This window comes from Heteronotia binoei, chromosome 12, assembly GCF_032191835.1.
Source record: "Heteronotia binoei isolate CCM8104 ecotype False Entrance Well chromosome 12, APGP_CSIRO_Hbin_v1, whole genome shotgun sequence".
Taxonomy (NCBI): domain Eukaryota; kingdom Metazoa; phylum Chordata; class Lepidosauria; order Squamata; family Gekkonidae; genus Heteronotia; species Heteronotia binoei.
This window is the reverse complement of record NC_083234.1, coordinates 63,155,551-63,180,112: the sequence shown is the minus strand read 5'-3', so window position 1 is coordinate 63,180,112 and position 24,562 is coordinate 63,155,551. Positions and strand designations below refer to the sequence as shown.

Genomic DNA, 24,562 nt, shown 5'->3' with positions numbered 1-24,562 from the left:
GTAAAATAGGCATGAGTGCTCTGACCCTGCCCTCCACAAGCACTGATACTTCTGCACAGTGTGGAAGTATGGAGAAAATGCACATGTGCATAACCCTTCTCCCTGTGATGCTGCTTTCTAAATGTTGCTGATCACAAAGAGAGGGCATCCCTGTGGGCATTTCTTCCACACTTCTGCACCAAGGGGAGGAGGGTAGTGCCAGGGCTATCCTCGCTTGACTGGTCTCCATCCCTTCATGGTCAGTCAATGCTCAGAGGGGTCTTCTCTGTACAAGACCACTGAGGGCATTTGCTCTGGCTAGGTGTATTGCTCTCCCATATGCAGTTATTGAAGGTAGGTATGATCAGGGCTTTTTTTGTAGTAGGAACTCCTTTGCATATTAGGCCACACACCCCTGATATAGCCAATCCTCCAAGAGCTTACAGTAGGCCCTGCAAGAAGAGCCCTGTAAGCTCTTGGAGGATTGGCTACATCAAGGGTGTGTGGCCTAATATGCAAAGGAGTTCTTGCTGGGTATGATAAAAAACCCTACTCAGAAAGTTTATGCTCACATCCCTTGGAAGAGCCTGTAGAGTACGTGTTCTTTAGCTGCCCATTTTATGAAATTATTACCCCATTAGTTGATATGATCCCTAGTTTCATAAATACCAACAAAACAAGGATTTTCTGGTTTTGATTAAAAATTCTAAGATTATATGCCTAGTTGCTAAATTCTGTTCATTAATTCTTAAATTACAGGAATCATATTTTAAAAGTTCTTAGAGTCAAATTTTTTTCTATTGTCCTTTATGTCTGATCAATAAAGACTGTAATAAACAAACAACACTGAGTCAATTGATCTATCAAGGTCAGTCTTTTTAACTCAGACTGGCTGTTGGTCTCCAGAGTCCCAGGCAGAGGTCTTTCACTTCACTGATATGAAGTGGGTAACTGGTATGGCTGGGAATTGAACCTAGCTAGGACCCTCTGGCGCTGAAATAGATACGCTACTGATGACCCATGCCCCCTAACTAATTGAACCCTGGCTCAGCATCCTTGCTTTGGGTAGGGCAGGAGGTGGAAACAAACTCTAGTTGAGTTGTGCAGCAGATCAAGTCTTCGGCCCCCATTTCTTCAATGGGCTCCATGTGAGAAAAGGGGAGGGAAGATGCAGGAGCCAGGTTTGCCATCATTCGCAAAGCTGGGATGCCCAAACTCAATCAGATTGCTGTGAGAATACAGCTGATAGTTCTACTCTACCAACTCGTAGAAGATGGATGGGCTGGACATGAAGATACATGCTGCTCTTCATTCTGAGATTCTGCCCTGGATTGATTGATGGAGAACTGCAGTCGCTCTTATGTTTTCTCAAAAGTCTAAATGTGCCAGACTCGGGGATAAAAGCCCAAGAAAAGCAGCTGTCGTTTTTGGAAGGAAGTAAGCTTCTAGTTATTGAGGCCGTGGAGCGTTTCCTGAAATGCATTTATGGAGTGCAATAAAAACTTTCCCAGCCTTAGTAGCCATAATCTAAGAATTTAGCCTCACTTGATGGAAGTTCTCAAAACGTATCTCGTCCACTCATCCATGGTCCATTTGCACTTTCCATCCTAGACCTCAGAAAGAACCTGCATTAAGATCTCACTCTTCATCCCAAAGTGCTTTCGGGGGAAAAGCAAGTGGGGATTTCCCTTCCAATCAGCTAAACCTCATTTTGCATCCCAGCGGCGTCTTTGCTGCCTCCAGCCTGGCAACAGTCTGCACTTAGGGATGATCTATGCCTTCAGCAAAATCATGTTGCGTAAACCTTTGGGGGCTCTGCTGCTTCTGATTGCAAATGAAGGGATCAAATAGTCCATCAAACAAAATGTTTGCATTGAACTAACTCTTGGAGTATTGACCATTGCTGGACTCGCCCGCTCCAATGCATACAAGATCCTGCAAGATCTTTGAACAGATACCCAGCATGGCTGTGTACCTTGTATGCTTGATCTTTCTTTATGAGTACATGAGTAATTTTCATATTATGTTCAACTATGAGGAAAAGTTGGAGCTGGGTTTCTTTAGTCTGGAGAGGAGATGACTGAGTGGTGATACAAAAGCCATCTTCAAGTATGCCAAGGACTGTCATATAGACAATGGAGTGAAGTTGTTTTCCGTTACCCTAGGACAGACCACAGGGGCCTCATGGTGCCATGTGGTAAACTGGAGTATTGCAGTCCAAGCTCTGCTCACGACCTGAGTTTGATCCCGGCAGAAGCTGGGTTCAGGTAGCCAGCTCAAGGTTGACTCAGCCTTCCATCCTTCCGAGGTCAGTAGAATGAGTACCCAGCTTGCTGGAGGTAAAGTGTAGATGACAGGGGAAGGCAATGGCAAACCACCCCATAAAAATCTGCTGTGAAAACATCATGATGCGACATCACCCCAGAGTTGGAAACAACTGGTGCTTGCACAGGGGACTTCCTTTAGCTTTTTTAGAAGGACAGACCAGAACCAGTGAATTGAAATTAAAATACCTGTTAACGAAACATTAGGAAGAACTTCCAGACAGTTTGAGGGCTTCCTCAATGGAACAGCCTTCTTCAAGAGGTGATGGGCTCTCCTTTGGAGGTTTTTAAGCAGAGGCTAGATGGTCCTCTGACAGCAATGCTGACTGTGTGAACTTAGACAGATCATGAGGGGGAGGACAAGAAGGGTTGCATTAGTGCTTAATTCTCATAGCCCCTTTTTACATGTCCAGAGTAATGCTGATCACCGCTTTGGGGTAAGGAAGGAATTTTCCTCCAAGCCATTTTGACCCAGGGATCCTGGAAGTTTTTTGCCTTCCTCTGGACATAGAGCAGGAGTCACTAGAGTAGTGGGGGGCGGTGGGGGGGAGAGTAATTCTGGATTTCAATGTGTTTGTGCAGGGGGTTGAGCTTGATGACCCTTGAAGTACCTTCCGGCTCTGTGTTTCTAAAAGGCATACAGCATAATGTATGTTTTTAAACCCCACAGGTATCCTGCTATCGGCCCCACTCCCCAATTACATTTGCAAAGTGAACGTTCCTAGGCTCTTTCTTACAGATGCATGCACATGCACGCAAGATGCACAGGCATTCACTGTCATGTGAACAAGGCTGGTTGGCTCATGGTGGCCATTTGAGGCTGAGGAAATCACTGAAGGAAAGAATTACCTCCCCTCTTCCCCGGGTGCTGTGGCCCCAATCCAAACCAGGGTCTTGCATAGCTGCTATCTATGAAAAGAAAAACACACTGCAAACCCAATCACTGAAGTTCCAACATTTGTATCGTTTAATCTTAAGAATGAAAAAGGCCCCTGGGGATAAAGCCCTTGTGGTGAGCATTAAGTTGCTTCATTACCTCCATTCAGCCGCCTCTTTTGCTGTTAGCTGTTAAGTGGGGGTGGGGGGGGGAAGGGGAGTAAGAAGATGAGCCTGGATTGCAGAAGGGGTAATTGCCAGTAGGTTACCTCAGAAAGGAGAGTTTCAATTCAAAAGTCCTGTTTACAATTACAATAAGAGGTCTACATCCTGTAGAGAAGTGCACATCTGTTTGTAAGAAAGCCAGCAAACATTCACTTTTCAAATGAAGCTGTGGACCATTACCTGGATAAAAGTGGGATTTTCCACCCCACATTCAGCTGTGCAATTGTTAGGGTTGCCAATCCCCAGGTGGGTAAACACAGAAGATACCCGGTAAATATTTGGCAAAAAATGCAATGTATCCAAGTAGCACACACTAGATTCTTTGAAGGAAATGTCATTTAAAGATACAGTTCATCAAAAATACATAAAGAGAACAAAATGTCCCTGTGTGCAAGTGCCAGTTGTTTCCGACTCTGGGGTGACGTCGCATCACAACGTTTTCAGAGCAGACTTTTAATGGGGTGGTTTGCCATTGCCTTCCCCAGTCATCTACACTTTCCCCCCTGCAAGCTGGGTACTCATTTTACCAACCTCGGAAGGATGGAAGGCTGAGTCAACCTAGTCGCCCAGCAATATATAAGGAAGAATAAAGTGCACCCTGTATATAGATTGTACATGTATTCACTTTGTCTTATGAACAGGGCTATAGTCCTCCTAGGAGATCTTCCCCTGGCAGCGAAAAATCTGGAACCTGCAGACTGAAGCTATTTCTCTGACCTTCTTCTTCAGCTCTTCCCCTCTAAGGCTGTGGAGGATGCTGCTCGCTGGCTAAGAAAATGGCCTGCAGACTTGTCGCCAGACTTGTTTCTTACCTCCTTGTCACTCTGAACTGTCTTCCTCCTGGGTACCGCATCAGCATCTAATGAAGAGGAAATGAAGTGCGGAGAAATGGGGGGCAGGAGACAGATGGAGGAAGATGACAGTCTGCAAGGGAATCTAGCTTCATGGATACTACTTTCACTTCTAGAACCAGAGACTGTCATATGAAACTGTCTTATACTGAGTCAGATCACTGGTCCATCTAGCTAATAGTGTTGTCTGCTTTGATTGGCGGGGACTCTCTGGAAGAAAAAGGCCTTTCCCAGCACCTGATGCCTAAGATCCTTAACAGAAGATTCTGGGTGGGGGGAGGGGAGCTTGGATCTGTGATGGACAAAGGTGTTCTACCACTGAGAGAGAGGGGGGGTGTAGCATAGAATCATAGAGCTGGAAGGGACTTCCAAGGTCATCTAGTCCAACCCCCTGCACAATGCAGGAAACTCACAAATACTTCCCCCTAAATTCACAGCCCCGTGGCACAGAGTGGTAAAGCTGCAGTACTGCAGCCCGAGCTCTCTGCTCATGATCTGAGTTCAATCCCGTTGGAAGCTGGGTTCAAGTAGCTGGCTCCAGGTTGACTCAGCCTTCCATCCTTCCACGGTCAGTAAAATGAGTACCCAGCTTGCTGGGGGGGAAAGTGTAGATGACTGGGGAAGGCAATGGCAAACCATCCCGTAAAAAGTCTGTCGTGAAAACGTCATGATGCGACGTCACCCCAGAGTCAGAAACGACTGGTGCTTGCCCAGGTGAATTTACCTTTAAATTTACCTTGCCCAGGTGAATTTACCTTTAAATTTACCTTGCCCAGGTGAATTTACCTTTAAATTCACAGCATATCATAGGTATTATACGAAAGGAAGGTCACCTCAGTTATTGTTGATGGCAAACAGCTACTGCATGCAGCTGTAGTTCAGACTGGGTTTAATCTTTCTCCTCCTCCCCTGTACAGTCTTGCTGATTGAGCCCCACCCATGAAGTTACTTTATACTGAGCAAGACCACTTGTCCACTGAGGTCACTCTTGCCTGTGCTGACTTGCTGCAGCACTCCAGGGTCTCGCTTTGGCTTGTAAGAAGACTGCAGAGGAAGAAGACTGCAGATTTATACCCCGTCCTTCTCTCTGAATCAAAGACTCAGAGCGGCTTACAATCTCCTATATCTTCTCCCCCCACAACAGGCACACCCTGTGAGGTGGGTGGGGCTGAGTGGGCTCTCACAGCAGCTGCCCTGGTCATCTGATCTCTGATCTCTTCAGCTGGCAATGCAGGAGGCTGAAGCTGGAACTCTCTGCATGCAAAGCAAAGCAGATGCCCCACCATTGAGCCGCAGCCCCTCCCATTCACTCCCCACTGGAGAAAGAAAAAACACGATCAAGGAGAAGATGGCAGCCTTTCATCCCTTCCTTAGCTTAACAGCAGTCCAATGTGTGTGTGTGTGCATGCATATGTGCATGAATGTGTGTTGGTTCTGATTGGTAATACTGTTCAGGGGAACAGAGTTAAGTGATCTGAACTGGGGTGCCTCATGGTTGCAGTTTATCTTTTAAAAATGCTGGCCATTGTGAATTTGATGGGCAGCAGGTCTGTCGCAGGCCATGACTAAGCCCTCGGTAGCAGAGGCGAGTTCATGACTTGAGAGCTATTTGACTTTGGGAGCTGATGGGGGACTAGGCTTGCCATTCCCCAGGTCCCAGCAGGGGTTCTCCCGCTTTCCCAGGCTCCTTCACATCCCCAGTCAGTTGGTCAGTGGGGGAAAGCTCCGCCCCCACAGCTACCATGTGCCTTTCCCCTTCAGAACACTGGGAGAAAGCTTGCAAAGGCTTCCTTTTTGGATGGTGTGTCTGTGTCTTTAAGACTGAATGGGGGCGGGGTGAGCAGGCAGAACTACGTGGCTGCGCCCAGTAGCTGTGAAAGCAGGCCAGACCCTCTGTTTGTTGTACAAGCTCTTTCAGAGGTCATTTGCATAGTAAAGGGTAAACTTGACATTTTGGTTTCCCTGTGTTATTGGAAGTTCAGCAACTCATGAGTGAATTACCCCAGTGAGACCACACAAATGTAGGATTGCAAACTGTTTTATTTTTGCATGTGTGTGTGTGTGTGTGAGAGAGAGAGATATGATTTGTAGCTGCTTGGATGAGGAAATGAAGACTGTATTCAGGGGAACTGTACTGCTGTGTTTTTATTTACTTATTTTAGGGGAAATCTCCTGGCTTCACCCCCAAAGTCTCCCAGCTGCACCCCCAAAGTCCGCAGATGTTATCTGAGTTAGACTTGGCAGCCCTATGGGGAACACTTCCTTCCTGCAGTGTTTCTTTAGGCACAGACAGAAGCCGCAGGAAGACCGGCAGGAAACAGAAGTAGATGATGGCCAAATTACTAATAAAGGAATATACTCATTCTCATTTCATTGATCAGTAATACCGCAACAATTCATTCAAAGGCAAGTATAAATCATTTTCAGTGCAATTGAATCTGAAACCACCTCCTGTGCAGTTTGAGACTTCCAATTCAAGATTCCATATGTGGCACCATTCATTGAAGATAAGAGAGGCATTGCATAAGCACTTTATTGAACTGGATTATTGCACCACGTTGCATTGGAATCAATTGCACTGAAAATTATTCATACTTACCTTTGAACGAATTGTTACAGAATCACTAATCAATGGAATGAGAATAAGTATATTTCTTTATCAGCACTATGGCCACGGTCTATTTCTGTTTCCTACAAACAGAAGCCAAGCATCCATTCTTACGGTGCTTATAACCAATGTTTTGCCATAACTGCGAAAGAAAGAAAGAAAGAAAGAAAGAAAGAAAGAAAGAAAGAAAGAAAGAAAGAAAGAAAGAAAGAAAGAAAGAAAGAAAGAAAGAAAGAAAGAAAGAAAGAAGGACTTCTGAGCCCACTGAGCAGAATGCTTGGGGGTTTTTTGTTTTTTTTGTTTTTTTTTGGGGGGGGGGGGTTAGGTTATTATTAACCTGAGACTATAGCATGAAACAAACTTTTTTCCCATAAAAAGAAATTTTATTGAATAAATGACTTTACATACAATCCACATTAAAAATATATCAAATTGTGATATACAGGATTTTTTGGTAAAATATTATTATTCATAAGGTAAGTAACAACTGGAAACCAAAGTATCACAACTTTTTTTCTCAAAAGACTATGGAGAACACTGTGAAGAAGAATATGCCAATTTCGTTAGAATAATGCTTGTTGAATCATATTATTATTGGTCTGAGCTGCTTCAAAGTTTTCAAGTTCTACCAATGCTAAGATTGCATCATCTAGATCAGGGGTCCTCAACCACCAGGCTGTGGACCGGTCCCGGTCCGTGGCCTTCTAGCAACCAGACCATGGAGCAAGGCAGAAGTGCCACACCACTCCCACCCATCTGGGACCCGGGCAAATGAAAGAGGCAGTGCAGCCTCTGGAGGGGGTCTTTAAATGGGAGAGGGAGGCAAATTGACCTTCTGCCGCCTGACCACCTAGCAGGGAGGTGGCAGAAACAGCTTCAGTCTCCCCCCCCCCCAATTTAAAAAACCCCATGGGGGGGCAGGGTCGGGGTGTGAGCAGGGGGGCAGCCTGTGGCGGCAAAAACCCCAGTGCCGCCTCCCTCACCAGTTTGTGGGGAAATTGTGTTCCATTAAACCGGTCCCTGGTGCCAAAGAGGTTGGAAGCCACTGGTCTAGATGTCTAACAAAGCAACAAAACTGCTTGACCAGGAAAACATTTCCTGATAGGGAGGGATAAAGGGCAACAATGCCATTCCTAAAATTGTGGCATCAGTATATGATTGCCTTGACTGTGCATTTTTTACAGTTTGCTGTATTTCATTATCCGTGTACTGACATGGATAACTGAGTGCAAAATACTTTTTTAAAAACAACAACACTAAGCAGAGCCAGTCATGGATCTGCCAGCATCTCACCTGATTTTCTGGCTGTTTATTTGCCTTCATTCTATATGACAACAGCAGGACTCAACCTCCTGTCTCTCTTTACCAAGGGTAAAGATATAACTTATAGATCTTCTTCGTGGTCTCTGTGCAGTCCCACACATGGGTCTTGCCGCAGGCAACGGATCCGTACCTCGGAGCTCCAATAGCTCGCCTATAGCGACCCAGCCCATACCACGTCGGATTCGATCACGTTCCCCGACGCCTATGCCTCCTCGGTTTCGCTCTCGCTCCCCGCGTAGACACCGCGATTCCGGCTCCTCCGCCTACTATGACCGGTATGACCCGTATGCGCGCCCGCACCTCGACTATTCATCTCGTCCGCGCTACGACTACTCTTCTCAGTCACGATCGCCTTCACCAAGGGTTAGGTCTCGTCATCGCCTATCTCGTTCTCCTTCCTATGAGGGTACTCACCGCTCCAGATATCTAGACCTGGGTCGTGATGTCGTTACCCCTCGGATCCGCTATGACGACTCTCCTCGAACCCGAGCATATGATTCTCACCGAACCTGAGCATACGGTCGGCTCCGAGACTTCCTTCAATCCGAGACTCTTCTCGACCCTGTGACGTCGATCGACTCCGAGACTTCTCCGAGCTTCGAGAATCCGATCACCTCCCTTGGCAGTCGGCTCCGTCTCCAGTTCCTGATCGCCCTCGGGACCTAAATAAACCCGGTACCATCCCCCCCGGAGCCCCGACGGTTCCCATCCGGATTTCTCCGACTCGACCAGCCCAGGACACTCACGCTCCTAAGCTTCGGGTTTCGGCCTCGGAATCGATCGCACCGCACCACTCTTCCAATGTTGACGACTCCCAGTCTGATCGGGAATCCTCCCTTTCATCGGATTCGGAGGACCACCCTGCCTCTGTTGCCTCGGAGTCTGCACCACAGCTGCGCCTTTCACCATCAGATGCTTCCAAAGCATATCTAAATCTCATCACCACGATGGCTGACGCTCTCCAAATTGCCTTGCCGTCTGACTCTCCTAAAGTTTCAGACATTGTACATGACTTAGTACAAGCTGACTTCCCACCAGGGTCGCTTCTCCCGATGCTACCTGTACATCTTGAAGGGTTGCGAGAGGCGTGGGACAAGCCGGCCTCTGTCCCAGCTACCTCCAAACGATTTGACTTGCTCTACAGGGTTCATGCCCCGGATGCTAAATTCTTGGCGACTCACCCAGCGCCCAACTCTATTATAGTTCATTCTGCCACTAAGGCCAAGCCCTCACGACACCCTACACCACCAGATCGCGAAGGGAGAAAACTGGATACTTTGGCACGGAAGTTATTTACTCTGGCCTCTACCAATTCTAAACTCAACAATTACTTGGCTTATTTTTCTGCCTATGTCTTCAATCTAGCCAATCAATTCACACCCTTGATCCCTTCTCTCCCTGAAACCTCTCAGAGAACGGCCTCCAATTTGGTGTCAGAATTGTCCAGAGTCTCCAAACAGCAGATAAACACCGTGCGACATGCTGTTTCCTGCTCTTTGAGGGTCTTCGCCTCCTCCGTCGCCTTGCGCCGTCATGCCTGGCTGCGTTCTACTAACTTGCAGCCCGACATCAAGCAGAAGATAGAGGACCTCCCCTTCGACGGCCTAGGCCTCTTCCATGCGTCCACGGACGAAGTGCTAACCTCTGTTGACGATGGCCGCAAACGCGCCAAACGCCTGGGAGTTTCCCAACCAAACTCCCAGCAGTTCAATCGATCGAAAACTTGGAGACCATCATTTCCAAAACGACAACGGTCACCAAAACAAAGTGACTACTGGAGGCGAAAGGGTCCACAACAAAAACCTCATTTCCAACAGAGACCTAAGCCCCAACAAACCAAGAAGGCCTCCCTCCAGACTAAGCAGTCTCTTTGACTCTTTCAAAAACCCACTTGCTCTCCAAACCCCACCGGCTTACAGCACACGTCTCCTTCCGTTCCTTCCCACTTGGAACTCGATCACAACCGACTCCTGGGTGCTGACCATCGTGCACCTAGGTTACGCAATCGAGTTCATTTCTCCAACTCGCCACCACTACTTCATTGCTACCCCCCCGCCTACACTCCTCCATCAGGAAATTCTGGACTTGCTCCAGAAAAATGCCATAGAATCCGTCCCTCCTCAACATCGAGGGACAGGCTTCTATTCGAGATACTTTCTGGTCCCCAAGAGGGATGGAGGCAAGCGTCCCATTCTAGATCTGCGAAACCTCAACCGGCACATCGAATACAGGAAGTTCAGAATGATCTCCCTGCAGTCCATCTTGCCCCTTATTCCCAGAAATTCCTGGATGGCTTCTCTAGATCTTCAGGACGCTTACTTCCATGTGACCATTCGACCTCAACATCGGAGGTATCTGCGATTCGCCATGGGCCAGGACCACTTCCAATATGTGTCCCTGCCATTCAGCCTCTCCACTGCACCCCGCGTTTTCACCAAGTGCATGGCAGTGGTGGCAGCTGCTCTTCGCATTCGGAACATCCCAGTCTTCCCATATATCGACGACTGGCTTTTCATAGCTCCGACTCAACATTAACTGCAGAGCAACCTCAACACAGCTCTCACCCTTCTGAAATCCCTGGGCCTTCGTGTGAATGCTTCAAAATCTCACCTCACACCTACCCAGGACCTCAAGTTCATAGGGGCCCTTCTGCGCACTTCTCTCCATCGTGCCTTCCTCCCCGAGGATCGGGCACTAACTATCATTGCCTTAGCCAAGTCAGTTCAACAACAGCCTCGTCAGTCTGCATTCACAATCCAACGCCTGCTGGGCCTCATGGCCGCCACAACGTCTGTCCTTTACTTTGCCAGGCTACGGATGCGACAACTACAGCTCTGGTTTGTACGAGCCTAACATCCTCAGGCGCAACCACAGAGCGTTTTACTCACTGTCCCACAGAGAGCACTTCTATCTCTCACATGGTGGACTATACCCGACAATCTGCTCGCAGGCATGCCGTTTCTACCGACTCCTCCGATGGCTGTCGTGACAACAGACGCCTCCAAGTGGGGATGGGGAGCCCACTTAGAGGACAAGACCGTCAGGGGGCTTTGGACTCCCCCCGAGAGGGCCATGCACATAAACTGCCTAGAACTGATTGCTGTACACAGGGCCCTCCAATCGTTCCTCCCTCTGATAAGGGACCGACACGTTCAGATCTCCACGAACAATATGGCAACAGTTTACTACATAAACAAGCAGGGAGGCACCAGATCCCTCCGCCTGTGCCGTATAGCCGTACTGCTCTGGGAATGGTGTGTCAAGCACAACATCTACATGACTGCCATTCACCTCCCGGGTGTGGAGAATATTCTGGCCGACTCCCTCAGCAGGGTTCGCATAGACGACCACGAATGGTCCATCAATCCGACCTACCTTCGTCGTATCTTCCGATGCTTCGGAACGCCCAAGGTGGACGTCTTTGCTTCCAGGGAGAATGCCAAATGTCCTCGTTTTTATTCCAGGAGGGGCAACGACGCCTTCCTTCACAGCTGGACAGGTCCTCTTCACTACTTCTTCCCACCAACCCCCCTTCTGACACGGGTGTTGGTAAAGATAGCACGAGATGGCACGGACTGCATCCTTATTGCTCCATGGTGGCCTCGGCAACCGTGGTTCACGAGGCTTCTACAAATGTCCCGCCACACGTACCGCCGCCTTCCTCCGGCGGGCGATCTTTTATCACAGGCCAGTGGTCAGGTTCTGCATCACAACCCTCGGGTTCTGGCCTTGGCAGCCTGGAGAATACATCCGCCTGCCTCTCCACAGAGGTAGCAAACATCATCCTCAACGCAAGGAAGCCTTCCACTAGACTTTCGTACCAACGCATATGGAAGCGCTTCTGCTCTTTCGCGACGTCTAATCACCTGCAGCCAGAGTCAGCACCCCTTAACCTGATCCTTGATTATCTTCTTTCTCTACAGAAATCAGGACTCTGTTATTCCTCTTTAAAGGTTCACCTTTCTGCAGTTTCTGCGTTCCATAACCCGGTTGATGGCAAAACTGTGTTCTCCCATCCCTTGTCTAAGTCCTTTCTTAAGGGCATGTTGCACCTCAATCCACCCGTTAAGCCCTTCGTCCCGACTTGGAGTTTATCGCTAGTCCTTTCCTGCTTGATGAAAGTTCCCTTTGAACCTATGGCTACCATAGACCTTAACCTTCTTTCCTGGAAGACTGCATTGCTGGTAGCCCTTACCTCAGGTAAACGGGCAAGTGACTTATGCGCCTTCCGCCACGATCCTCCCTACACTATTTTCCACAAGGACAAAGTTGTTCTGCGACTGGACCCTGCGTTCCTTCCGAAGGTTGTCTCCCAGTTCCACTTATCGACTTCAACTTCTCTACCAACGTTTTTCTCCAACCCATCCGACCAGGGACAACGAGCCCTGCATTCTCTGGACATTAGAAGGGCTTTATCTTTCTACCTTGATCGTACACAACCTTTCCGTAAGGACCCTAATCTGTTTGTGGCCTACGGAAATCCTCACAGAGGACACAAAATATCTACCCAAAGACTATCTAAATGGGTAGTTAGTGCCATCAGGTTGTGTTACGAACTGGCTAAACAGCCTCTGCCCGAAGGTCTTAAGGCCCACTCTACTAGAGCGGTCTCGACGTCTTCGGCTTTCCTGCAAGGCGTCTCCCTAGAGGACATTTGTGCGGCTGCATCCTGGTCCTCACCATCCACGTTCGTCTCCCATTATGCCTTAGACGTTTGTGCGAGACGTGACACCTCCTTCGGTCAAGCGGTCCTCAGATCCATCTTCCACTGAAGTCAGGGGTGAGTGCATCCACTTCCATCTCTATGTTGCAGAATATGATGTGATTGGGTTACGTGACTAACTTTTTTCTTTTACCAGCACCCTCCTCCAGGACATTTAGCTGGCTAGTCACCCATGTGTGGGACTGCACAGAGACCACGAAGAAGATAAACAGGTTGCTTACCTGTAACTGATGATCTTCGAGTGGTCATCTGTGCAGTCACACACGCCCACCCAGCCTTCCCCGCTGCTGGCCTCTTGTAATCGTTGCTTAACTTGGTATAGTGTCAGTGCCAACGGCGGCTGGAAGAAACTGAGTGGAATGGGTGCTCTCCCCCCGCTCCAGGCATGCGCAGTCGCTGCCTGCTCCCCAGGGTGGGAGGAAAGCGCGCCAAAAGACACTATAGGCGAGCTATTGGAGCTCCGAGGTACGGATCCGTTGCCTGCGGCAAGACCCATGTGTGTGACTGCACAGATGACCACTCGAAGATCATCAGTTACAGGTAAGCAACCTGTTTTTTTTGTGTGTGTCAAAATTAACTTACAAGTGTGTGGAAGCTGCTAAATCTGACAGAATGCTTGAGGGTGGCAGGGATGCTCAATGGTCAGAGCATGGACAATTTGAATGCATAGATGCATGATTTATGTATATAAATGTGTATAATTAGGATTACCTCGGTGCAGGAATTTAGATAGGACTTTTATATAGCTTAGAAATCATCCATATTTGCCAGGGACAGACACTGTCCCTGTTTTGTCTCTGTTGTTGCCTTCTCTGATACTATATTCAAGTATATTTGTGCTAATATCTTGAGTTGTCATTCAGTAGGAGCCCCCTTCATTGGGAAGGCATCTTGACTTCATTGGGAATGCATCTTGACTCTAGTGCAGGTGTGTATAAATGCCTGCTCATGAACACTATGGCAATACATAGCCTGTGTTGCTCTGTACTCTGTAACTGCCAGGGTAAATTTTGAAATGTTGCAAACATGTCTCTGGACTATCAGGTGTTCCTAACAGATCTTTTAGCCCCCAAGTGGGTTTTAAACCAGTGGAAGATAAACTTTGCAGAATAAATGTAGACAGTGTACAAGAGGCAGAGCAAAATCCACAGCCACTGATTTACCAGGGGATGCCTTGCTACTCCAGGTCCCCCCAGCAGGGAGGTTGGAGAAGGGGTTCATCAACCAACAGACGGGTCACCTGGTGTGTCGGAGCCTGCCTTATACTGCACCAATGCCCCATCTGCTGCTGCAATCAGTAACGCTGTAGCCTGTTTTGACTTCAATTCTTTATGGTTTTGTTGTTGCTCCCTTTATTTTTTTCTCTCTTTGGTGCCCCCCCCATCTGCCCTCAGGACTGCAGTTTCTAGCCACATGCTGCAAAGTTGGAGCTGGCCTTTGCTGATCATTTGTTTGTGTTTATATTCCCCGTAAGCAAACTCAGGGCAGATCACAACAGATAATGAGCCATGTGGCAAGACAATATAAGTACATTAATTGATATTTAATGTCTGTTAATACACCTGTGTATGGGAATAGAGATGTTACAATTTCACCTGTAAAATGTTGGCCTGGAGTCTGCACAGCCTTCTCTCGGTGTTCTTCCTTTTCCTTTTGTAACACTTCCCCCCCCCCCCAAAAAAAAATAATAATAATAATAAGAGCAGCCCTTCTGGTTCAGACCAATGGACCATATCCAGTTTCCTCACTCTACAACGTATCCTGAAAGCTCTGAAATAGGGCAAGGAAGACCTCCCTCTGTTATTGCATTCAGAGGTTTCCTTTCTCAGTGGGTCCATCGTGGCTAATGACCATTATTGGAACCTAGCTTCCATGGCCATCTTTAATCCCCTTTTAATACAGCTGTCCATGTTAGCAGCCAATACTAACCCGGTGACCATGAGTTCCACTAAGTGAAGAAGCATCTCCTTTTTGAACAAACTCTAGAGTCCTTTTGTAAGAATGGAATCTTGCATTTCATTTGCTTATAAAACCAACTCCATCCATGACTTTCTTCTCCGTTGCTTCCAGTCAGGGCCAGCCTTGCCACTAGGCAATCTAGGTGATTGCCTAGGGTACCGATTTCTGGGGGTGCCAAACTGGGCGCCCCCATATGACTTGGTGACGTTATCAGTGCGGGGGGGGGACCAGATGTTAGCCTTGCCTAGGGTGCCAGACAGTCCAGGGCCTGCCCTGCTTCCAATCCCTTATATATGGATGCCTTCCCCCTTTCTCAAGAGCCAATCCAGGCTCAGAGTTTCTCTGCCAGCGCTGGTGAACTTCTGTCTGGGATAGAGCTTGGCTCCGCTCTGCCTCAATCGTTAGGCTTGGTAGAGTTTGTTTTTGTGATAGTACAGATCTGTTGCTGTGCCACCCAAAAGTTGATGAGGCCTTATGACGTCTTTCCTGAGGAGAGATTTAAAAAAAAAAAAAATATGCGTGTGGATGTGAAATAACCCCATAAAATCTGCTAGCTGAAAAGATACAATCTCACTCATATGGCTGTATGGCCCTTCGAGGCCCCGTGCACAGACGTGCTTAATTATGTCCTTACAAGCATCTTTCTTTGACAGAAAAGGCCTCTTCATTCACTGATGGTTGCTGTGTTGCAGCTCCTGAGTAATGGAACACTTCATTGAATGGAACACTGCATTTATTGTGTCAACAATGCCTTCCTGAAACGGGTGGGATGGATAAGAACTCTTCTCCTAATGAAATAGAAATGGGAGATTTGGATCTCTCTGTCTTCCTTCCTTCCTTCCCTCCAAGCCTTAGTTGTGTACAGCCATGACTATGCAGAATGTGGGATTTCTGGGTGCAGAACTTTGAGGGTGGGGGTGTTAAGAAACAGGCAAGCTTCAAGTCTTTATGACTATTTCCCACCCCCACCGATAAAATGAAGCACGATAACCAAGTAACAAACTAATCTGGTTATCGAAGGGAGAACATTCCCCCTGCTTTTGACTTCTCTGTCCAAGTCATTCTTGATGTATTATGAAATCTATTTTGCACAGACCCCCATAGAATCCAGCAATTCATAAGAGGCCAGTTTGGTGTAGTGGTGAAGTGTGCGGACTCTTATCTGGGACAACTGGGTTTGATTCCCCACTGCTCCAGTTACAGCCACTGGAATGGCCTTGGGTTAGCCGTAGCTCTCGCAGGAGTTGTCCTTGAAAGGGCAGCTGCTGTGAGAGCCCTCTCAGCCCCACCCACCTCACAGGGTGTCTGTTGTGTGGGGAGAAGATATAGGAGATTGCAAGCGGCTCTGAATCTCTGATTCAGAGAGAAGGACAGGGTATATATCTGCAGTCTTCTTCTTTAGGAGGGGGGAGCAAGTAGTACTTGGTGGAAAATGGCGCCAAGTGGCTGCCGACGTATGGTGACCCTGTAGGCATTTCAAGGCAAGAGAGATTCAGGTGTGGTTTGTCATTTCCTGCCTCCCCATAGCAGCCCTAGGCTTCCTGGGTGTTCTCCGACCCAAGCACCAACCAAGCCAGCCCTGCTTAGCTTCAAAGGCCTGACAAGATCATGCTAACCTGGGCTATCTAGGTCAGGGCTTGGGGGGAGCAGATAGGGGCATTTGGAATTTTAAGCAGCCCCTTCTCCCCACTTGATATGCCTTCTGACAGCCAGCAGAGGAGAGCTGCCCTATGCCCTTCCCCCTATAATGAGATAAAATCCAAGATTCTCAGTTTCTCCGCAGCTTCCTTGAAAATGTGGCACACATAAAATTGGAAATCAAGCCTTGCATTAACAAGTTGGCTGATGGCCATCAGGCACAAGGGACTCACTGAATGTGTGGCTGAGATCTATATGCATGCATCATAAATATCCCTATATAAATACTGTCAGCCCCATCTGGCATGCTGTTTTTATGTCCTAACTTTTTGCTTATTTGCTAAGTCTGTTTGCCACCTCTGATCCCCCTGGCAGAACCCTCCCTTTGAGCTGTCTGTTTGCTCCTGGCACACACCTGCTGTTGTTGGGTTTTTTGATGGGGGGAGGGGCGATAGCCCCAGGATTATGGCATGCTCTCCCCTAGGAGGTATGAGAGGGTCCCTAAATTGTCTACCTTCTATAAGCCTACTCTTTGGAAGTGGGCATTTTTATTTGATTTCATAAAGGGGGTAGATCCAGGTGGGCAGCTGTGGTGATCTGAAGCAACAAAACAAAATAGGAGTCCAGTCGCACCTTTAAGACCAACCAAGTTTTATTCAGAATGTAAGCTTTCGTGTGCACACATACTTCATCAGACAATGGAATGGGGCACAGTGAGCAGAGCTATATATAGCTGGTGGGCAGTGGTTAAGAATGCAAAGTGGCACAAAGTTATATTCTAACTTTGTATATGTACGTCTGCTCACAGTACCCCCATTCCATTGTCTGATGAAGTGTGCATGCATATGAAAGCTTACATTCTGAATAAATCTTGGTTGGTCTTAAAGGTGCGACTGGACTCCTACTTCATAAAAAGGGTGTTCTTCAGAGTTCAAGTTGTGTGGATTTCCCCCCTTTGTCTTTTATTTGTTTGCTTTTAATTGTCTGTTACCTGCAGGTCAGGCTTTTTTTTATTTTTGTAAACTGCCTTGGTTGGTAGGAAAGGAATAGATATTTTAATAAAGAAACAGGCGTGAGAGATGGTTTAATGGTAGCATGGTGTGTTTGTGAGACAGCAGTGGATTAAAGGTGAATTACCTAATCCGGTGAAGTCTGCAGCACTTCCTGGACTCTATTTTAAGACTGCTGCAAACCACCAACAAGAGACTTCCTGTCATACCCTGAAACATCTTTGTCTCTTCCTCTTCCCTCCTCCCCCCCCCCCTTCACTGTTGTTACACAGAACACCAGCATGATGATGAGTTCTGGAGAACTCAAGAACTTGTGTGCTCATTCGTAACATTTTGGTTGATTCAAATGTAATCCTCTTAAACATATGTATTATTAGAATGTCTATGACCTGCTTTCCCTGCAGAGTAGGTCCTGGTCTAGAAACACTGCCCTCTAGAGGGAGGCGATTTCTGTGCAGGGTGTAAGAAGAGATCCCTGGAAAGAGAACAGAAAAAGGGTAGAGTAGACTGTAAGAGAGCAGCCCTGTGGCACAGAATGGTAAAGCTGCAGTGTTGCAGTTCAAACTCTCTGTTCACGACCTGAGTTCAATCCCGGCAGAAGCTGGGTTCAGGTAGTCGGCTCCAAGTTGACTCAGCCTTCCATCCTTCCGAGGTCGGTAAAATGAGTACCCAGCTTGCTGGGGCGAAAGTGTAGATGACTAGGGAAGGCAATGGCAACCACTCCATAAAAAGACTGCCGTGAAGATGTTGTGATGCGACGTCACCCCAGAGTCAGAAACAACTGGTGCTTGCACAGGGGACTACCTTTAAGAGAGGGAAGAAAGAGCTGAGGTGTTTTGCTTCCCCAGAGGGTGAGGATTTTCCTGCAGAATGAGGAATTGCAGAACGTGTAACCTGGGGAGCAGTGAGAAGAGTGGTTGGCTGAAGAATGGCCATCTTGTGGGACAGGCCTTTTGTTCTGTAGTGTTGAGTTTTCTCTTGTTGCCATGGGGAGAAGTTGCTCCTCAGAGTCTATAAAGAAAAAAGATTTTGCCAAACAGCCTTTGAGTTCATGCTTCAGAGTCCCAAGACCAAAGAGAGCCAGTTTGGTGTAATGGTTAAGAGTGGTGGACTCTAACCTGGAGTACTGGGTTTGAGTCCCCACTTCTCCACATGCAGTCAGCTGGGTAACCTTGGGCCAGCCACAGTTCTCTCAGAACTTTTCTCTCAAGGGCAGATCTCGGAGAGCTCTCTCAGCCCCACCTACCTCACAGGCAGTATTCCCTCTAAGCTGAGTTAGCCTGAGCTAGCTCACAGATTTTTAGCCTCCAGCTCACACATTTTTGTCTTAGCTCAGGAAGGATGACCCCAGAGCACACTAATTTATGTAGTAGCTCACAATTTTAATACCAGTAGCTCACAATGTAAGATTTTTGCTCACAAGACTGCAGCTTAGAGGGAACGTTGCTCACAGTGTTTCTGTTGTGGGGAGCAGGAAGGAGACGAGATTGCAAGCTGCTCTGAGGCTCCTTCAGATAGTGAAGGGTGGGATATAAATCCAGTCTCCTCCTCTTCCTCCTTGTTTTCCTCCTCTTACTACTCCTACTCTTCTTCTTCTTCTTCCCTTGCAGGGTGTCTGATGAGAGGAAGGGGATTGTAAGCTGCTCTGAGACTTCAAGTGAAGGGTGGGCTATATGTCCAACCTCCTCCTCTTCCTTATCCTGATTAGCACTCTGCAGAGTTTTATTCTAAACTTGCAATTCTGTAGCCCTTGTTTTTTCAACCTTCCAATTAAAGCAGTGTGTGTTTAAGCAGCCGTTCAGGTTTCAAATGGGGTATCCACGACACTGCGGCAATAAACCTGGCCCTTTCCATTTTAATTTAATTTAATTTACTTCACTTATATCCCTCCTGTCCCCCAATGAGGACCCAAAGTGTCTTGCATCATTCTCCTCTTCTCTGTTTTCTCTTCACAACAATCCTGGGAGGTCACTTAGGCTGAGTGTGTGACTAGCCCTAGTTCACCCAGCAAGCTTCCATGGCAGAATAGAAATTCGAACCTTGGATCTCTGAGCTCTCAGTCTGCCCCTGTAACCACTACACTGCAGTGGCTCTAAAGGGATTAGACAATTTAAAAGTTATTGCCTGATTGTTCCTTTTTGGCAGAGTCTCATGTTTGAATCAAAGTCTGTGTTCCTTCCACCTGGCACAGGACGTTATTGAGCCCAGCCTCCCCACCCCCCACGATCTTGAAGACCGATAGAGGATTTTGATTAAATGGCTGTCTTTACCGATTAACTTTTCTATTTATTGCTGCCGTTTGAAGTAAGCAAGAATTTACTTGCAGAAGCTGGGGCAGAAGAAATTTTTATTTTGTTTTGCAAGCGTAGAGACTATTTCTAGCAAGTTACCCCCTCCCTCAAATGAAATGATTGAAGAAGAAGAAGTGAGAGTACATGAAATAAATGAGCTGTGGAACAAATTTCCTATGAGAATTTTGTTTTATCTCAGCAGATTTATATCCCACTTTTCTGCTATGAAAAACCGTGCATGTAGAGCAGCTTGCAGCAGTGCTGTTTTTTTTAAAGGTAGAAATTGAAACAATAAAAATTAATCAGGTTGGAAACCGTTTACGCTAGTTTTTAATACTTAAAATGAAATAAAAGGAGAAAGTTGGCAGTAACTCATTCTGTCTGAAGCCTATGCTATTTGGTGGGGGGGGGGGGAGGGGTCTGCAGCTGTCAGGACCACGGATAGCTCCTGGGTTGGCTGAATGATATCAGGGTGGTTGAACCAGTTCTAATTGAGAGCCGAATGGGAACACAAATAGTCCCATAGGGAAATGTGTGCTTCGTGTTCTACCTCTTTGCCAAAGACAGCCAGTGCTGTGCAGAGTGTCAATCTAGGATTGGGGAGACCCAGGTTCAAATCCCTCCCATGCCACTGAATCTTGCTGGGTGACCTTGAGCCAGTCACACACTCTCAGCCTAACCTATCACACAGGGTTATTGTTAGGAGGCTAAAATGGAGCAGGGGGGAAGGTTATAAGCCACTTTGGCTCCTCATTGGAGAGAAAAGTGGGATGTAAATGAAGTAAATAAAAAATGAAGAAGACTGTATTGATGGAATCCATAATTTAGAGCCTTTTCCTCCTGTTGCAGTGTTACGGCACCGATAGTTTGAGGACTTGCCATGTAACTGCATGGCCTTAGTGGTTAAGTGCACGGACTCATATCTGGGAGAACCAGGTTTGATTCCCCACTCCTCCACTTGCAGCTGCTGGAATGGTCTTGGGTCAGCCATAGCTCTAGAAGGAGTTGTCCTTGAAAGGGCAGCTGCTGTGTCTGTTGTGGGAGGTAAAGGAGATTGTGACTGCTCTGAGGCTGAGATTCAGAGTATAGGGTGGGATATAAATCCTATATCTTCCTCTTCTTCTTCTTCAAGGGTTCCTGGGCTGTCGCTTATTCTGGTCGTCTTTGTTTGTATCCCACTGGACTGCATCTCATTGTCTCAAGACTCAGCATGAAAATGTTGGTGGGTTTCAGGGACTGCCTGCTTAGGTTCTGAAGCAGAGGGCAAAGCTATTTTTCAGGGGCTTCTAGGAATCTCAGAGCTGCTGCTTCTCTCCTCACATCCCAGTAGGGTTGCCAGATCCAAGTTGGAAAACTCCTGGGGATTTGGGGATGGAACCTGGGGAGGACAGGGACCTCAGTGGGGTACAATGCCATAGAGTCCACCCTGCCAAGCATCCATTTTCTCCAGGGGATCTGATCTCTGTAGTCTTAAAATGAGCTGCATTTCCAAGGGATCCCCAGGTCCCACCTGGAGGCTGGCAAGCTGGAGGCAGGTACATCCACAACCACTTTGGGGGCTGGTTCCTAAATCTAAGTCTTCAGATCCTCCCTCTGATGTAGAGAGGTCAGCGTCCTGGCGTAGGACAGGCAGCTTACCATGTGCACAAGAAGAGTTGATGCAAGAAGCTGTCAGGAGAGATTCCCAGGATATTTCTCCTGATGTTAATTTTCTTTCATGAGAAAATGAAAATGCTGTCATTGGATTGGGAAAACACAAGGACATCCAGGCACTGGAGCTCGAGGGAGAGTTCTTTTTCTACAGGAAGAGGGAAGGCTTGCTTCTGGTTCCTCGTATGGGGGGAGAGAGTTCTGTTTTCCTGAGCCTTTGTTTTAGATGACGCATAACAGGCATCAGTTATCAGCTCCATAGAAAGTGCAGCATTTGTGAATAGCAAGAAGGTTTGGAAAACATAAAAAGGTAAAGGTGGTCCCCTGTGCAAGCACCAAGTTATTACTGACCCATGAGGTGACATCGCATCACGATGTTTCCTTGGCTGACTTTTTACAGGGTGGTTTGCCATTGCCTTCCCCAGTCATCTAGACCCCCAGCAAGCTGGGTACACATTTTACCAGCCTCGGAAGGATGAAAAGCTGAGTCAACCTTGAGCCAGCTATCTGAACCCAGCTTCTGCAGGGATTGAACTCAGGTCGTGAGCAGGGTTTGGACTGCAGTACTGCAGCTTACCACTCTGCACCACAGGGCTCCCTTTGAGAAATATAGAGAAAGCTTTAATTAAGATGTATGTTTTCTGGCTCATTAACTTTGATATCAGCACAAATACTAGCTACGACTTGCAGGAACAAGCATGTTTGCCATAATCATGAAAGAGGTAATTACAGCTAGCTGGGAAGTGGCGCTATCCTAAGCCGAGTTTCAGCAGAGTCTAAGCCCCTTAAGTTCAATGCAGTTAGAAGGGTGTAAATTTAATGGTAGGGATGGATGCGACCCATTTATCATCCCTGCCAATTCAATTTGACAAAAATCTCCGTTTCCATTTCATCATCACAAGAGTTTGTAAGAGACTCGTTGGCTGGAATCTGTATTTTTTAAAAAATATTTTGCCTTGGTTTGATCTTCAAATTCTTTGCTCAAAAAAAAAGTGGGGGCAGGACGTTGCTATGGGAAGAAAGGAAGTAGCACACAGCTACTGACTTTCCTGATTAACTGCTATGTTTTTTTAAATACCTTTCCTTGCAGCTTTAATAAGTTGCGCAATGAAAAAAAAATGAGATTCTTTAATCAGTTTGATCTAAGCAACTGGCCTGAAGGAGTTTCCTACAAGTTTAGTCTTGGAAGCAACGCAGATCAGAGAGTCCAATCTGCACTTCAGTGGAAGGTTCCACTGGGTAATATCATTCTCTGCTTCTTAGAGGAAGGGCAATATACAAAGGGAGTACAGTTTATAGCTGACATTTATGAACATAGATCAATGGTCCACATAGCTCAGTGTCATAGCTAATAGAAGGCGGGTAGAGAGAGAGAGAGAATGTGGGACCTTCTTCTTATAAAATATGTGCTCCACCACCGACCTGTATGTGATCCTGGTAACATTTAAAGGTGCCTTATTTCATCAGTTTCATAATTGTCTACTCTGACCAATGGCGGATCTGTAGGTTCTCAGGGTCGATTCACACATTATGAAATCCACAAGGTATGGGATTTTTTTCCATCTTCTGAGAGTGGAGCAGGTGTCAATGGGGGCTGACGGGGGGAGGCATTTGTGAATTTCCTATGTTATACAGGGGGCTGGACTAGATGAGCCTGGAGGTTCTTTCTAACTCTATGGTTCTATGAGGTTCTGTTTGTGTGAGGGATGAAACAGAAAGGAATTTTCATGGTGGAGGAGCAGGGCTGAGAAGTTCAAAATTGTCACCGCTTCAGCATTATTGTACCAGGCATCTGGGAAATGTGACAATACCCATGGGGTCTATGGCACCTAATAAGACCCCATGGCGCAGAGTGGTAAAGCAGCAGTACTGCAGTACTGTGGTCTGAGCTCTCTGCTCATGACCTGAGTTTGATTCCGGCGGAAGCTGGATTCAGGTAACCAGCCCAAGGTTGACTCAGCCTTCCTTCCATCCTTCCGAGGTCGGTAAAATGAGTACCCAGCTTGCTGAAGGGAAAGTGTAAAAGACTGGGGAAGGCAATGGCAAACCACCCTGTAATAAGTCTGCTGTGAAAACGTTGTGAAAGCAACGTCATCCCAGAGTCGGAAACGACTGGTGCTTGCACAGGGGACCTTTCCTTTCCTATGGCACTGAGTAGAAAGGACTTCCCTCCCAAAGTTGTTCTTCTGACCTGAAATGGCCAGGGGGAAACTCTTATTTGCCAGCTTGGGAGACACACATAATGTTAATTACATGTAAGTTTTCCCAACAAGGCAGATACCAGCTCTGCATGGCCATTTCAGGTTGAGGAAATATCTGGGAGGGAGCCTAAATGACCTTTTCATGCACCAGAGCCCCAATCCAAATTGGTCCCATGTGCACCTGGGAATTGAGCTCCCAGTGCAAACCTCCAGGTGTGTATCTGACCCAAAGTCATTGTGGTGTTCACCATGTGAACTTTGCCACATTTGAATTGACCCTCGGGTAGAGGAAAAGCCAGTTTGGTGTAGTGGTTAAGTGTGCAGATTCTTATCTGGGGGAACCGGGTTTGATTCCCCACTCCTCCACTTGCACCTGCTTGACTGGCCTTGGGTCAGCCATAGCTATCGCAGGAGTTGTCCTTGAAAGGGCAGCTGCTGTAAAAGCCCACAGCCCCACCTACCTCACAGGGTGTCTGTTGTGGGGGGAGGAAGATAAAGGAGATTGTGAGCCGCTCTGAGATTCGGAGTGGAGGGCGGGATATAAATCCAATATCTTCTTCTTCTTTGCCACCACCTGCTAGATGAGGCCCAGTAATGAGAGATTCCCATCTGGGACCTTCTGCATGGAAAACAAATGTTCTACCAGAGGCTACATGAAACTGCAGACCAGCAGTCTTCATAGTTCACTTTTATCTACTTTGGCAGCTCTTCTCCCAGTCCTCCAGCAGAGACAGACAGTTCCCAACACCTGTTTCCTGAGTTTTGGTAACTGGAGACTGAAGGTGGGATTTTCTGCAGGCAAAGCAGGTGCTTTGTGACTGAGCAATGGATTTTATGACCATTGACCTTCCTGCAAATTGGCAAATGTCTTGTGAATGTAAACTTCTCTTTGATGTAAGCTTCC

General features: G+C 47.2%; 1 protein-coding gene across 2 annotated transcripts in view; it reads left to right on the top strand.

Annotated features, from left to right (window-relative positions):
* The window catches only part of WHRN (whirlin), a 183,763-nt gene that overhangs the window by 39,038 nt on the left and 120,163 nt on the right, over positions 1 to 24,562 (top strand). The gene's annotated exons all lie outside the window — the stretch shown is intronic.